A 13,700-nucleotide genomic window follows, 5' to 3' on the forward strand; every position below is an offset into this window, starting at 1 on the left:
TCAGCTCCCAATATATTATGATTGATGCTACAGGGTGCGTGAGTGCTCCAAATTACCTTTTTGATGTTATGATGTGAAAATGTTGTTTATGTTGCATTTCACTCTACAGGGTGCATTAGTTCAGATAGTTATAGAGATTATAGTTAAGATTGATATTTTACTCTCTAAGTCGAACGCTCACTCCTGTTCAAAAATTTTTACAGGCCACAGGAGGATATTTTGTTCAGGGTTAACCTGCTTTTCTACTTCGCATGTTATTTATTAATATTTGTGTAATTTTAGTTACTCCTAGAATTTCCGCATGTGTTAGCAGTAATTATTTGAATTTGGTCTGTAATATTATTATCATGTTGGACCTGTAAACTTAATATTTTAAGTCTGTTTTGATGGATTGGATGAGGAGCTGAGCTCCCATTTATTATTATGTTGATGAGTATGTGGAGGGTGAGCTGAGCTCCCCAATGGATTGTTTATTGTGTTTACAGGTCGGGTGAGTCGAAAACTCCCCGTTGGAAAGTCCATTTTATGGCCGGACTCTGTCCGTTTGTTTTCTTGAATTTGGGCCCAATGGGCCTTAGAGTTGGGTTAATGAACAGTTAGGCTTACTACGGGCCTCGGGGGCTTTAAGCTGGCCCAGGTCCTAGTGCCGGTCCGGCCCATAGGTTGGGTCGTGACAAATGTGGTATCAGAGCTTAGGCTCCAGATTCTTAGGGAATGTTGTCTAAAGTGTTGGGAAGAGTCTACTAGGAGTCACATGCGGAAATATAGGGTCCACATTCGTCTTGCATTGTCATCTTTGCTTCTAGTTTCTGCTCCATATGTTATGTATAAATATGAGTCTATAGAGCTGTGTAATGTGCAGTTTTGAATTTTGTGGGCTAATGCTGCTGAATTTCAGGAAAATGCGTAGAAGGTGAGAGAGCCGCCATCGCACGAGCGATGTGCTGACGAGGTGTCAAGACAGATGAGGCGCCGCGAGGAGGCGGGGTAGGAGGCCTAGAGCTGCTCAAGTAGAAGAGCAGCTACCCACAGTTCAGGAACAGTCTTTCATGGCACAGGGTCCCATGGACCCCATGGCAGCTACTCTAGCTGGTCTGCAGAGAACCATCGACATGATGGCGCAGTATATGGTCCACCCTTCACAGCAGCAGCAGTCCGCCGCACCAAGAGAGGAATCTTACAAACAGATTATAAATTTCAAGAAGTTGGTGCCTGGTACCTATGATGTGTCAGACGATGCATATCGGTTTTTGGATTCCTGCAGACAGGCAGGAACAGAATTACAGTTGACTGATAGAAGATTGATAGAGTGTATGCAGCACGTCATGGGGCCTATGCCTAGACAATGGATGAATGACTACGTGTTACCCCGGATGGAGGGTTTGACATGGGCTCAGTTTGTGGAACTTTTTATTAATCGGTTTGTGCCAGAAAGCTTCAGAGATCAGAAGCAGTGGGCCTTTGAGGCCTTAAGACAGAATGGCAGGTCTGTAGATGAATATGCTCTGCAATTTCGAATTGAGCGAGATATGCCCCTACAAAGCAGATCTCAGAGACTATGAAGGTGAAAAGATTCCTAAAGGGGCTTGACAGGAGATATGCAAACCTGGCCATGATGTCTGATCAGCCTTTTGATGTGGTGGTTGATCGAGCTAGACAGATTGAGATCGATTATCTTTGTGGATGACAAAGAAGAGCAAAGAAAAAGCAGGCGAGAGGGTTCCTCAGGTGTCCCTTCCATGGGTACTCCGGATAGTGGTGGCCAGAGTAATTACAGAGGAAAGAGTAGGAACAAGAAAAGTGGTTTTAGACACAAACCACGAGGATTGAACCAGTGCGGATCAGCGGTGGTCACGATTCGAAGTCTGGCGATTACAGTGCAGCTCAGATCCTCCTTGGCACCTTGTGCACGTGTGGAAGAGGACATTCGGACCTTGTTTGATGGGATCAGAGTATGCTTGGTGTGGCCAACCGGTCACTTTGCTGAGAATGCCCCATGTTCGCCGAGCCACGGATGGGGTCACAGGGTTCATTGCGAATGTTCCTCGACGATTGTATCGGCGCTTCCAACATGGCGGCGATCGATTCGATGGCCAAGGCGAGACAAGGGGCGTGGATTTGGAGGCGGTCGGGAGGTAGAAGTCGATGTCGAGTTACGCCACTCGGGGTAGGGTCAAGCTCGGGTTTTCACCCGACCCACCGGGATGCTCAAGCTTCAAATGCACGGTTGTGGCGAGTATTCTTACAGTGCATTCTTATGAGGCTCGTGTTTTGATAGATCCGGGTGCTACGCACTCATTTGTCTCCCCTGTGTTTGCCATGAGGTTGGGTAGAAACCCTACAACTTTAGAGTGCCCTTTGTCAGTAGCTACCCCACTTAGTGACAACATAAATGTAGACATGGTATTTCCGGGTAGCCCAGTGGTAGTGGGTGGAAAGATCCTCCCAGCAGACTTGGTTCCTCTACGATGTGGATTTCGATGTAATCACGGGATGGACTGTTGGCAACTCATTATGCCACCTTAGACCGCAAGAACAAAGGTATACTTCCACATACCGTGTGGAAGAGTTTAGCTTTGATGGTGACAGGAGCGTGGCTCCATATAATTTGGTGTCAGCAATTAGTGCCAGAAAAATGTTGAGGCGTGGATGCCAAGGGTATTTGGCATTGGTGAGAGATACATCTGTAGAAGGTGTCAGCATGGGAAATGTTCCTGTTGTCAGAGAATTTATGGATGTCTTCCCAGAGGAGCTTCCAGGGTTGCCACCAGGAAGGGAAATAGAGTTCTGCATTGATGTTATTCCGGGTACAAACCCCATATCCATGCCACCTTACAGGATGGCACCAGCAGTGAAAGAGTGAAGGAGCAACTACAGGAGCTTTTGGACAAGGGTTTCATACGTCCGAGCACTTCACCCTGGGGTGCTCCTGTTCTATTTGTGAGAAAGAAGGATGGGTCATTGAGGTTGTGTATCGACTACAGACAGCTGAACAAGGTGACTGTGAAGAACAAGTATCCACTTCCTCGGATTGATGATTTGTTTGATCAGCTCCAAGGAGCTAGATTCTTTTCCAAGATAGACCTGCGGTCAGGCTACCATCAATTGAGAATCAGGAATGAGGACGTGTCCAAAACGGCTTTCAGGACAAGATATGGTCATTATGAGTTCTTGGTGATGTCTTTTGGACTCACTAATGCACCAAAGAACCTTCATGGACTTGGACGAGGTGTTCAAGCCATTTTGGACCGTTTGTCATCGTATTCATAGATGACATTCTGGTATACTCTCGGACCGAGGAAGAACACGTGTGGCACTTGAGGATGGTGTTGCGGACTTTGAGGAGCACGGTATCGCCAAATTTTGAAATGTGAATTTTGGCTAGAAAGCATCTCATTCTTGGGACACGTGGTTTCTAGTGGCGGCATTCAAGTGGATCCCAAGAAAATTGAAGTCAGAATGGCGATTGGCTTAGGCCTACAACGATCACCGAGGTGCGAAGTTTTACAGGTTTAGCTAGCTACTACAGGCGTTTTGTACATGATTTCTCCAGGATAGTGGCTCCCTTAACTAAGTTGACCGGGAAGAATGTTCCATTCATTTGGACAGATAGCGTGAGGTGAGTTTCGAAGCTTAAGGAGTGTCTAACCACGCCCTGTGTTGACACTACATGAGTGGTGAAGGATACACCGTGTATTGTGACGCCTCGAGTTGGCCTAGGGTGTGTTTTGATGCAGAATGGAAAGGTAGTGGCTTATGCTTCAAGGCACCGGTGAAGAGGCATGAGCAGAACTACCCCACCCATGATTTGGAAATGGCGGCTGTAATCTTTGCACTTAAAATCTGGAGACACTACCTGTATGGTAAAGTGTGCGAGATATACACCGACCACAAAAGTTTGAAGTACATCTTCCAACAGAGGGACTTAAACTTGAGACAGAGGAGATGGATGGAGCTTCTGAAAGACTATGATTGCACCATCGGTACCACCACAGGAAGGCCAATGTTGTGGCGGATGCCTTGAGCGAGAAAATCTTACAGCGATTTGGCGCACATTTCAAAGAGAGAAGAGACCAGCGATTCGGGAGGTACATGAGTTGATGGATCAAGGTTTAATCCTAGATCTTTCGGATGAGGGGTATTGTTGGCTCACTTTTGGTGAGGCGGACTTGAGGGACAGAGTTAGAGTTTCCCAGCACAGAGACCAACAATTGATGAAGATCATAGAAAGAGTACAGCAAGGTGAAGGTGGTGAGTTTGGGTTTGCCAATGATGGCGCCCTAGTGCAAGGTTCTAGGATATGTGTGCCCGATGTGGACAACCTCAGGAATGAAATCATGCGAGAGGCACACTACACAGCATGCAGATGTCCACCTGAGTTCCACCAAGATGTACCATGATGTGAAAGATAGCTATTGGTGGAATGGCATGAAGAGAGACATAGCCGACTTTGTGTCAAAGTGCTTGACTTGTCAGAAGGTGAAGTTTGAACACCAGAGACCGTCAGGGAAGCTGCAAGAGCTCCCTATCCCAGAATGGAAGTGGGAAATGATTACTATGGATTTTGTGACTGGGTTGCCTCGTACCACGCGAGGATATGATTCGATATGGGTAATTGTAGACCGCTTGACCAAATCAGCTCACTTCTTACCTGTAAAGACTACATACTCTGTGGCACAGTATGCCCGGCTCTACATTCGAGAAATAGTCAGATTGCATGGAGTTCCAGCTTCCATAATATCTGACAGAGGGCCCCAGTTCACTTCTCGGTTTTGGAGAAAGTTGCAGGAGGCACTTGGCACACAGTTGAACTTCAGTACGGCTTTCCACCCTCAGACAGATGGACAGTCCGAAAGGACAATCCAAACACTGGAAGACATGCTTCGCATGAGTGTCTTGGATTTTGGAGGTCAATGGGATGAGCAGCTAGCTTTGGTGGAGTTTGCCTATAACAACAGTTATCACTCCAGCATAGGGATGGCACCCTATGAGGCACTATATGGAAGAAAGTGTAGGTCTCCTCTGTGTTGGACAGAAATGGGGGAAGCAAGGGTGCATGATGTAGACCTAGTGCAGTACACTTCAGAGGTAGTTCCTTTAATCAGGGAACGGCGAGGCGACTTTCGATGAAGCGAAGAGTTATGCAGACTCCAGACGGAGGGATGTGGAGTTTGCAGTGGGCGACTATGTATTCCTGAAGGTATCTCCAATGAAGGGAGTCATGAGATTCGGAAAGAAGGGCAAGTTGGCACCTCGGTATATCGGACCTTTTGAGGTTACTGATAGAGTTGGAGCAGTTGCCTACCGGTTGGAGCCACCACCCAACCTCTCTCACGTTCACCCCGTGTTTCACATCTCCATGCTCAGGAAATACATTCCCGATCCTTCTCATGTACTGCAGCCGGATGTGATAGAGCTAAAAGAGAACTTGACATTTAAGGAGCAACCTGTAGCCATAGTGGATTACCAAGTGAGACAGCTAAGATCCAAACAGATCCCTATGGTTAAGGTTTTGTGGAGGAGTCAGTCGGTGGAAGAGTGCACCTGGGAGTCAGAACGGGACATGCGTAGCAAGTACCCTTATTTGTTCAATGTATAATCATGTGCTTTATTCTGCCTTGTGTAAAAATTCGAGGACGAATTTTTACGTAAGAGGAAGAATGTAACACCCCAAAATTTTATTATTTATGAGTATTTTTGGTATTTTAATTTTATTTGAATTTTAGGAATTTTTCTGAGATTTTTCGGATTTTAAAAATCGGGTTCGATTTTCCGAAAATATAAACTTTGATGATTTTTAAAAATTAATTTAAAGACCACGTGGCAAAACTAAAAATATATTTGGAGTCTACGTATTTTTCTGAGTTTTATGAAATTTTTTCGAAATTTTTGGACCTCGTTTTCGGTCCCGAGGCAGAGTAAAAATTCAAAATTTTGTATCCTGAATCGAATCAGCCGAATCGGGCCGGACCGGATCGGACATGTCGAATCGGACCGGCCCTTTTCCTTCTTCCTTTTTCTTCTCCCGCGCGCGTCGTCCCTCTCTCTTTTCTCTCTCGTTTCTCTCTCCTCTCGGCCCACCCGACGGCGCCGCCTCCAGCCAACCAGTAGGTCGTCGCCGAAATCGCGCTTGAACGCCCCTGCGCGTCTTGCGCGCCGTCGACTTCCCCCAATCCGCCGATCCGGCCACCGATTGACCGGGTCTTGTGTCCAAAATCATCTACTCGGCGAGCTTTCCATAGACACCAAGAACGCCGAAATCCATCGAGCGGATTGTCCGATTTTTGCTCGGGAAGATTTTAGCCCATTTCGACTTTTGGGCTAGATTTCTCGAAAACCGTGAATCCCACGAGAAAACCGAGGCCACCAGCACGCTCCATTCGTCGAGAGCTTCGCACGACATAAATTTCGAATTTTTCCGACATCGTTTTTCTGTTGGTCCCACTGAACTTCGCTGTGTATTTTCGATCATTAAATGATCTTAGAAAATTCTGAAAAATTTATGTACTAACCCCTGTGTTATGGGCTTCGTGTATGTATCCTCGATTCGCGAAATTCGGCGATTGGACCGGTTCGCAAATTTCGGGCGAACGGACCGTTCTGGAAAAGTCTCCGAATTGGACCGAGGTTTTGGCTAGCCCCCCATTGTCAGACGTCCCGAGCGCGTTCCCGAAGTCGGAATCGGCAAAGGTAAACCCGAACCTTGCTTTTTCTTAATTTTCTAGTGCTTAAATAGGATTAAAAATCCATAAAATATTCGTGGTAGCTTAGAAAATTACGATTCTTTTTGCAATAGCTTATTAATATTGCTAAGGACCGCGGGGCAAAGTTTTATAATTTTTAGAGCTTGTTTGGGCAGTTTTTGCAAAAATGATCAATAATAAGGACTAAATTGAAATTTTGCGTATTGTGATGGATGATTGATTTGATGGGCCTGGGAGGCTGTGTGATATGATTGAACTGTTGATATATGGATTGTGAATATAGAAGTGCGTTTTTAGCCCTTTTGCAGGTTGGGTAGGTCCTAGGTATAGGGGAGACTCTGCCGGATTTTCGGCACGACTTAGGACGTACTTGATCTGTTTCTTTGTTGTATTGAGTCAAATTTATTAAATAGATGTAATGTAATTGTTAGGTGAGCCGGGACAGTCTTCTTCCTCCGCCCAGCCGCCACAGTGATTGTCGTCAAGTCTGTGAGTAAAATATTGATTTTAATTATAATTTCGATATTATTATATATTCAGCATGCCCATGCATCACTTATATGCATATATATTTATGTAGTTAAACTCTAGGCACGATTTATGTTGCATTCATAACTGTTAATGTGCCATGAGTGTTGTTGTGGTAATTTGGAGCAGTGTGCGTGCGTTGGCGTGCGTGTGATGTGGTGTGGACTATGGATAGGGCCGGGGTAGTCACGGCTTGAGTTCTTCTGGGACCCGTTCCTTCGAGGGGTAGTCACGGCTTGAGTTCTTCGCTGGGACCCTCGATTTGGTTTATTAAGCGAAAGTCCGGCTTGAGTTCTTCGCTGGCACCAGGTTGGATTTAAGAGAGCTGTACAGGGGATCAGCTCCCAATATATTATGATTGATGCTACAGGGTGCGTGAGTGCTCCAAATTACCTTTTTGATGTTATGATGTGAAAATGTTGTTTATGTTGCATTTCACTCTACAGGGTGCATTAGTTCAGATAGTTATAGAGATTATAGTTAAGATTGATATTTTACTCTCTGAGTCGAACGCTCACTCCTGTTCAAAAATTTTCTGAGCCACAGGAGGATATTTTGTTCAGGGTTAACCTGCTTTTCTACTTCGCAGGTTATTTATTAATATTTGTGTAATTTTAGTTACTCCTAGAATTTCCGCATGTGTTAGCAGTAATTATTTGAATTTGGTCTGTAATATTATTATCATGTTGGACCTGTAAACTTAATATTTTAAGTCTGTTTTGATGGATTGGATGAGGGAGCTGAGCTCCCATTTATTATTATGTTGATGAGTATGTGGAGGGTGAGCTGAGCTCCCCAATGGATTGTTTATTGTGTTTACAGGTCGGGTGAGTCGAAAACTCCCCGTTGGAAAGTCCATTTTATGGACGGACTCTGTCCGTTTGTTTTCTTGAATTTGGGCCCAATGGGCCTTAGAGTTGGGTTAATGAACAGTTAGGCTTACTACGGGCCTCGGGGGCTTTAAGCTGGCCCAGGTCCTAGTGCCGGTCCGGCCCATAGGTTGGGTCGTGACACTTTGTAATTAGCATTTAGTAGTTAATGTTGTTATCTTCCGTTAACAAAGAAAATTATATGATGATATTTGCTTATTAATTATAGAATGATGAAATTGCTACTTCAAATGGGAGGTAGTCCTAATTAAATAGGTCAATTTCAGTATTATGTTTAAATTTTTAATTTTTTATACGAAATTAAAATTATATTTAAGAAATAAAATTCTATTAAATAGAATTTATTTAAATTAAATGATATTTTTTTGATGGCATTCTAAACTTCTGCTTGTCCTTAGTCCACATGGAGATTGATGGGATATATAAATTGAGCTTGGTGTTTCTACTTTTTAGTGATCTAGTATTGCTGTTTCATACATCAATGATTTAATCCTAGGAGGTTTACTGGATTCTGCATGAGTTCAGGCCTGTAAATAAGGTGCTCAAATTTTATTTGTGTTGTGAAACTGTTTTGCCCATAGCAAAGAGCATACAGTAGAGAATCCGTAAAGGAAATGCAAGAGAAATTCTATTTCTGCTTGTTTTAGTCAAGTTTACCGTGTGTATGGAAGTGTTTTGAGCCTTTGCTAGTATGCTTCATGATTTAGTTGTTAGCTTCTATTTTGCATCCCTTATTCACTATGCTTGTTGGCTTCTTATTACTATCATTTGTACTCTCTTTCTGCTCTAAATTTTTTTTCCTTATTTCAATTTCCTGATTACTGTGATAGGCCCCTAATAAATTTCTTGATTGCATCTTTGTCACAGGTTCTTGAAAGCAATTGACAAGCTTAATGATCTGGTGGTATCTGTTTATGTTACAGCTGGTCATAGCCTTTTTTTTTTTTTTTGGTGATTTCCCTAATACAATAAATCACTCTCTGATGTATGAAACAGCAATATTGGATTAAGGACACCAATCTAGTAAGTCTAATCCTAGGAATCATTTAATTCTTTTTTAGCTTATGTTAATGGATAGTTCTTTTTTATTCTAATTGTTTTAAATTTGGCATGAAAACTAAATTAATTAAATTTTTTAATTAATATTTTGATTTGAAAGAATTTATAACTTATAAATTAACTAAAAGTTAATTTGTAATTCTTTTTATATGATGACCCAATAAATAATTTAAATCAATTTATAATTTAAATTCTTTCAAAAATTAATAAAATTTAAAGCAAATTGAATTCAAATTTAATTTCTTGAACTGCTATTGTCAATTGTTTTGTAAATAGAGGAAGAAATTATATAGCTATAAAATGTTCAGATTTGATGCTTGATCATTTAATTATCGTCATGTTTTGATTCTTTGATTTCTCATATTAAATGATTTTTTGTTTAGAATAGCATCATATGGTAAATGTGAATTGATTCATAGGTTATTGAATCAAAATGATTTATTGTTGTGATCTAAGCTATAATGGAACATAGGATTCATTTCTTAAATTGCTATATCTAAGCTATAATTCTCTTTGAGAAAAGCCATTTGCTTTTTTGCAGTTAGTTTCTTTATATTTTTGGATATATATATATATATATATATATATATATATATATATTGATTTTCGTCCTTGAATTGGGGGCATTGTTCATTTTGAGATGCCAAAGCTGTAATTGGACGAGTTGATAGTGTTTCTTTGATTTACATTAGTTCATTAGTTGAATATACATGTATAATATGAGTTGTTAGTTGAATATGTATGTAAAATCTAAGTTGTGGAAACTAACTGGTTTATGGTCATTATTGGAAATGTCTTCAACACTAGCACCATAATATTCAGATGTATGCTAATCTGTGAGCTTAGTTTCCAATCGACACATTAATGCTTGAAGTCCTTTATATTGAACTAATATTTGCTACTACTGACACTTGTAAATTTTTAGATTTAAGTCCTTTATATTGAACTAATGGAAAGAGAATTGTCCTGCTTTCTATTTGCTTAAGAGTAATGTTGCATTCACTTTTACTCATTGAGGTGCTTTTCCTTAATGCAAATTATGGCTTTCTCCTTGATTTGACTAGGGGGAATAATTAATGTTTGAAGGGATATTGTTATGGGACCAGAATATTCATGAACAAATATGGAGTGGAATGGTCTAGATCTTCTTCCTAGCATGGGTATTTACCAAGAAAATATGGCTAGACATGATTTGGTTCACTTTTGTGATATTTTAGTCTATATTTATTGTGATATCATTATCGCCTAATACTGAGTTTTTAGGTTGGAGTCTACATTGGATTTCTTATTGTTTCAATTGCAATGCAAGTGTATACTTTTCTTTGCACGTATTAAATTTATGAACTTTATAATTTAACAAGGATATCCTTTTCTCCAATGTTTTATTTATTTTATCAAGAATCTTTAATTTTCTTGTATTATTGAGATTTGATAATATATTATATGCTTCAATATAAGAAATAATGCATTAAATAAACAACTAAAAATAAAAATTTTTACAGTAATTTAAAATGGATTAGAAACTAAATTTTTATTTCTAATTTGAAATAGAAAAGCATTTGGTTTCAAAATAAAATGATTTTATTTTATTTTATTATACTTACAAATAGATTGGAAATAGAAATTTTGTTTTTATTTAAAAATCGAAAATATTCGGTTTTAAAAAGTGTTTTCATGTTTGTTTCAATTAGAAACTGATTGAAAACAGAAATCCGTTTCAGATTACTAGAAACTGATATATTTTGGTTTTTAACTCGAAACAGATTTAGAAATCGAAGTTATTCAATTTCTAATTTTAAAACGAAAATATCTGTTTCAAATTGGTTTTAGATTTAGAAACGAATGTCATATTTCGTTTTTAATTTATTTAGAAACCTACAGATTGTAAATCGACTATTTCGGTTTCAAATTGATTTCTAATTGAAATTAAAAATCGATTTTCAATGTTTTGAAACCGAATTTTCGATTTCTAATTTTCTTTTTTCTTGTAGTGATTTCTATTTATATTATTTTTTTCACCAGAACTATTTATACTAGTCTAGTTGCCAAGAATTCGCAATTGAAGATACGACCTTTTCAACAGATCACCTTTAGAGTATGTTTGGGAAGGAAGGAAAGTAAGAGGAGAAAGAAAATGTGAGGAGAAAATAAATTTATTTTCCATTCTTTTGTTTGGATTGAGTAGAAAATAAAAGAGAAAGGAAAATAAAAATATTTTATTTTTTTCTCCTTTCTCTCTAAAATGCAAAAAAAGTAGGAGAAAAATAATTAAAAATATAAAAATATCCCTATATTTCATAGTTTTTTTTTTAATTTAAGGGTAAAGTTATAATTTTACTATTCATAAAATAATTTTTTCTTTAATATTTTTTTCTCTTAATTTAAACAAAAAAAAAAAAATTATTTTCATTTCTTACTTTTTCATTTTTATTTTGCTTCTCCTCCTCCCAAACATAGCCTTAAAGTTAAAAATATCGGTTTGATTGGCGTAGGGAGGGTCGTGAGTTGTTCTCTTATCTCTCTCTCTCTCTCTCTCTCTCTCTCTCTCTCTCGCATTTCAAACGCGGCAGCCATCTATCCAGGGAGGGAGGACCCATGAGTGTGACCGACAGTGACCACTAGCTCCAGCATCGAGTACCGTAATGCTTGAAACTTCGCGCACAAAACAAAGAGAATGTTACGTAAACAAGGCGTCCGCTAAACTTTGATTATTATTTTGCTTAATCCATCGTTCCGCATTAATTTTTTTGAGGCTGATCAAGCTATCTTATCTCTTTAAAAATTGACATAGTCAAAATTTTATTATAAAATATATATATATATATATATATATATATATATATATATATATATATATATATATATAGCAGCATAGTCAATCTTTACCAGTGATGATAAAAGGGCAATCAAGTGCACGGATTAATACCTTAATCAAAGGGTATGCTGGAATTTTCGCCGCACATAAATAGTTGGTCTGCGGATAGGATCTTAACAGGTAGTGACATCAGATTTATCTGCAAGCTCCTTATATTTAAAATATTACTTATTTAAAAGAGATTTGATTAGCCTCCCAATCTAACTCTATGTTGGCTTATATATTAATATAAATGGAAAAGCGTAAAAAGTGCTACGTAGTTTCGCACTTTAACACAAAATGGAAGTTGGTTTAATTTTTAATTAATTTAATATTATTTTTTTTTCATTAACAAATATAATTTAATTCGCTAATTATCGTTAAATAATACTGATATGGTGCATATATAAAACTAATATGACACACTTACTTGCCACATAATTAACACGCAAGAGTCACGTAAACACTGCATATATCATGTGTTATCATGTCAACATCACATTTGCTACATTAATTTTATTTAATATAACTAACGGTTTGCACCATATTTATTAAAGGAGAAAAATATAGATATTAAATTAACAAAAATTAAATCATGATCGATCATGTGTCAAAGTATAAAATCATATAATATTTTTTTAATATAAATATGTCAATATTAATTATATATATATATATTAAAAGTATATAATATGATTAATTTAAAAGTATAAAAAAATGTTTAAAATTATTTTTCTTTCATTTGATTTTGATAAATTTTTATTTTTATTTTTAATAATTAATTAAAATTAAATTAAAACAGTAAAATAATTTTAGCATTCGTTATATTACAATTTTTTTTTTTAATTCAGTTTGAAAGGACCAATAATCTTACACACTGTCAATACATATGGATTGTTTTTTTCATATACAAAATTAGTGATTCCCAAGTACAATATATCTCTTCATATGCCTTTATATAGACTGAGCTAAGTAAAATAAAAATGGTTACACCCTGTATTTTTTTTTTAATCAATTTTTACTTACTATATATTTTCAACTCTTATTATGAATATAATATGGTTTCATTTTACCAAAATAATTTAGTGCTATTATAAATTAATCAATTTTTTTTTTTAATTTTTACACAAAGCAATAATTACTTAATTTAAATTTACGATTTAAAGTAAATTAATTCCAAATATCCCATCAAATCAATTACATGAACCGTCTCGAATCAGGCCACTATACAAAGTCAAACCACTAGCCCCCTTTCAGCTACCAGTAGGACGTGAAATTAAACAGTGTAGACCAACCAACCCCACTAACGTGCATGTGGGAACATAGGACGTTTAGATTGATTAAGTTTTGGTCGCACGACCAGCAAATTCCTATTGCCTGCAAGCCGTCAGCAGTGCACACGTTGGCTTAATTGATTTGACATTTTTGTTTGGTTATGAAATTCTCGGATAAGATTTCATTTCATATCACTTTTATTATTTTTTTTTATAAAAATCATTTTTGGTAATATTTTTAAAATAATTTTAAATAGACGTTTAATGATTTGATTTGAATTAAGATAATTCATTTTATTTTTATTTTTATTTTAAATTATTATATAAATAATTAATTATTAATAATTAATATTTAATAACAATTAAAACGATTAATATTAATAAATAGACT

Source organism: Hevea brasiliensis, chromosome 8, assembly GCF_030052815.1.
Source record: "Hevea brasiliensis isolate MT/VB/25A 57/8 chromosome 8, ASM3005281v1, whole genome shotgun sequence".
Classification (NCBI taxonomy): Eukaryota; Viridiplantae; Streptophyta; class Magnoliopsida; order Malpighiales; family Euphorbiaceae; genus Hevea; species Hevea brasiliensis.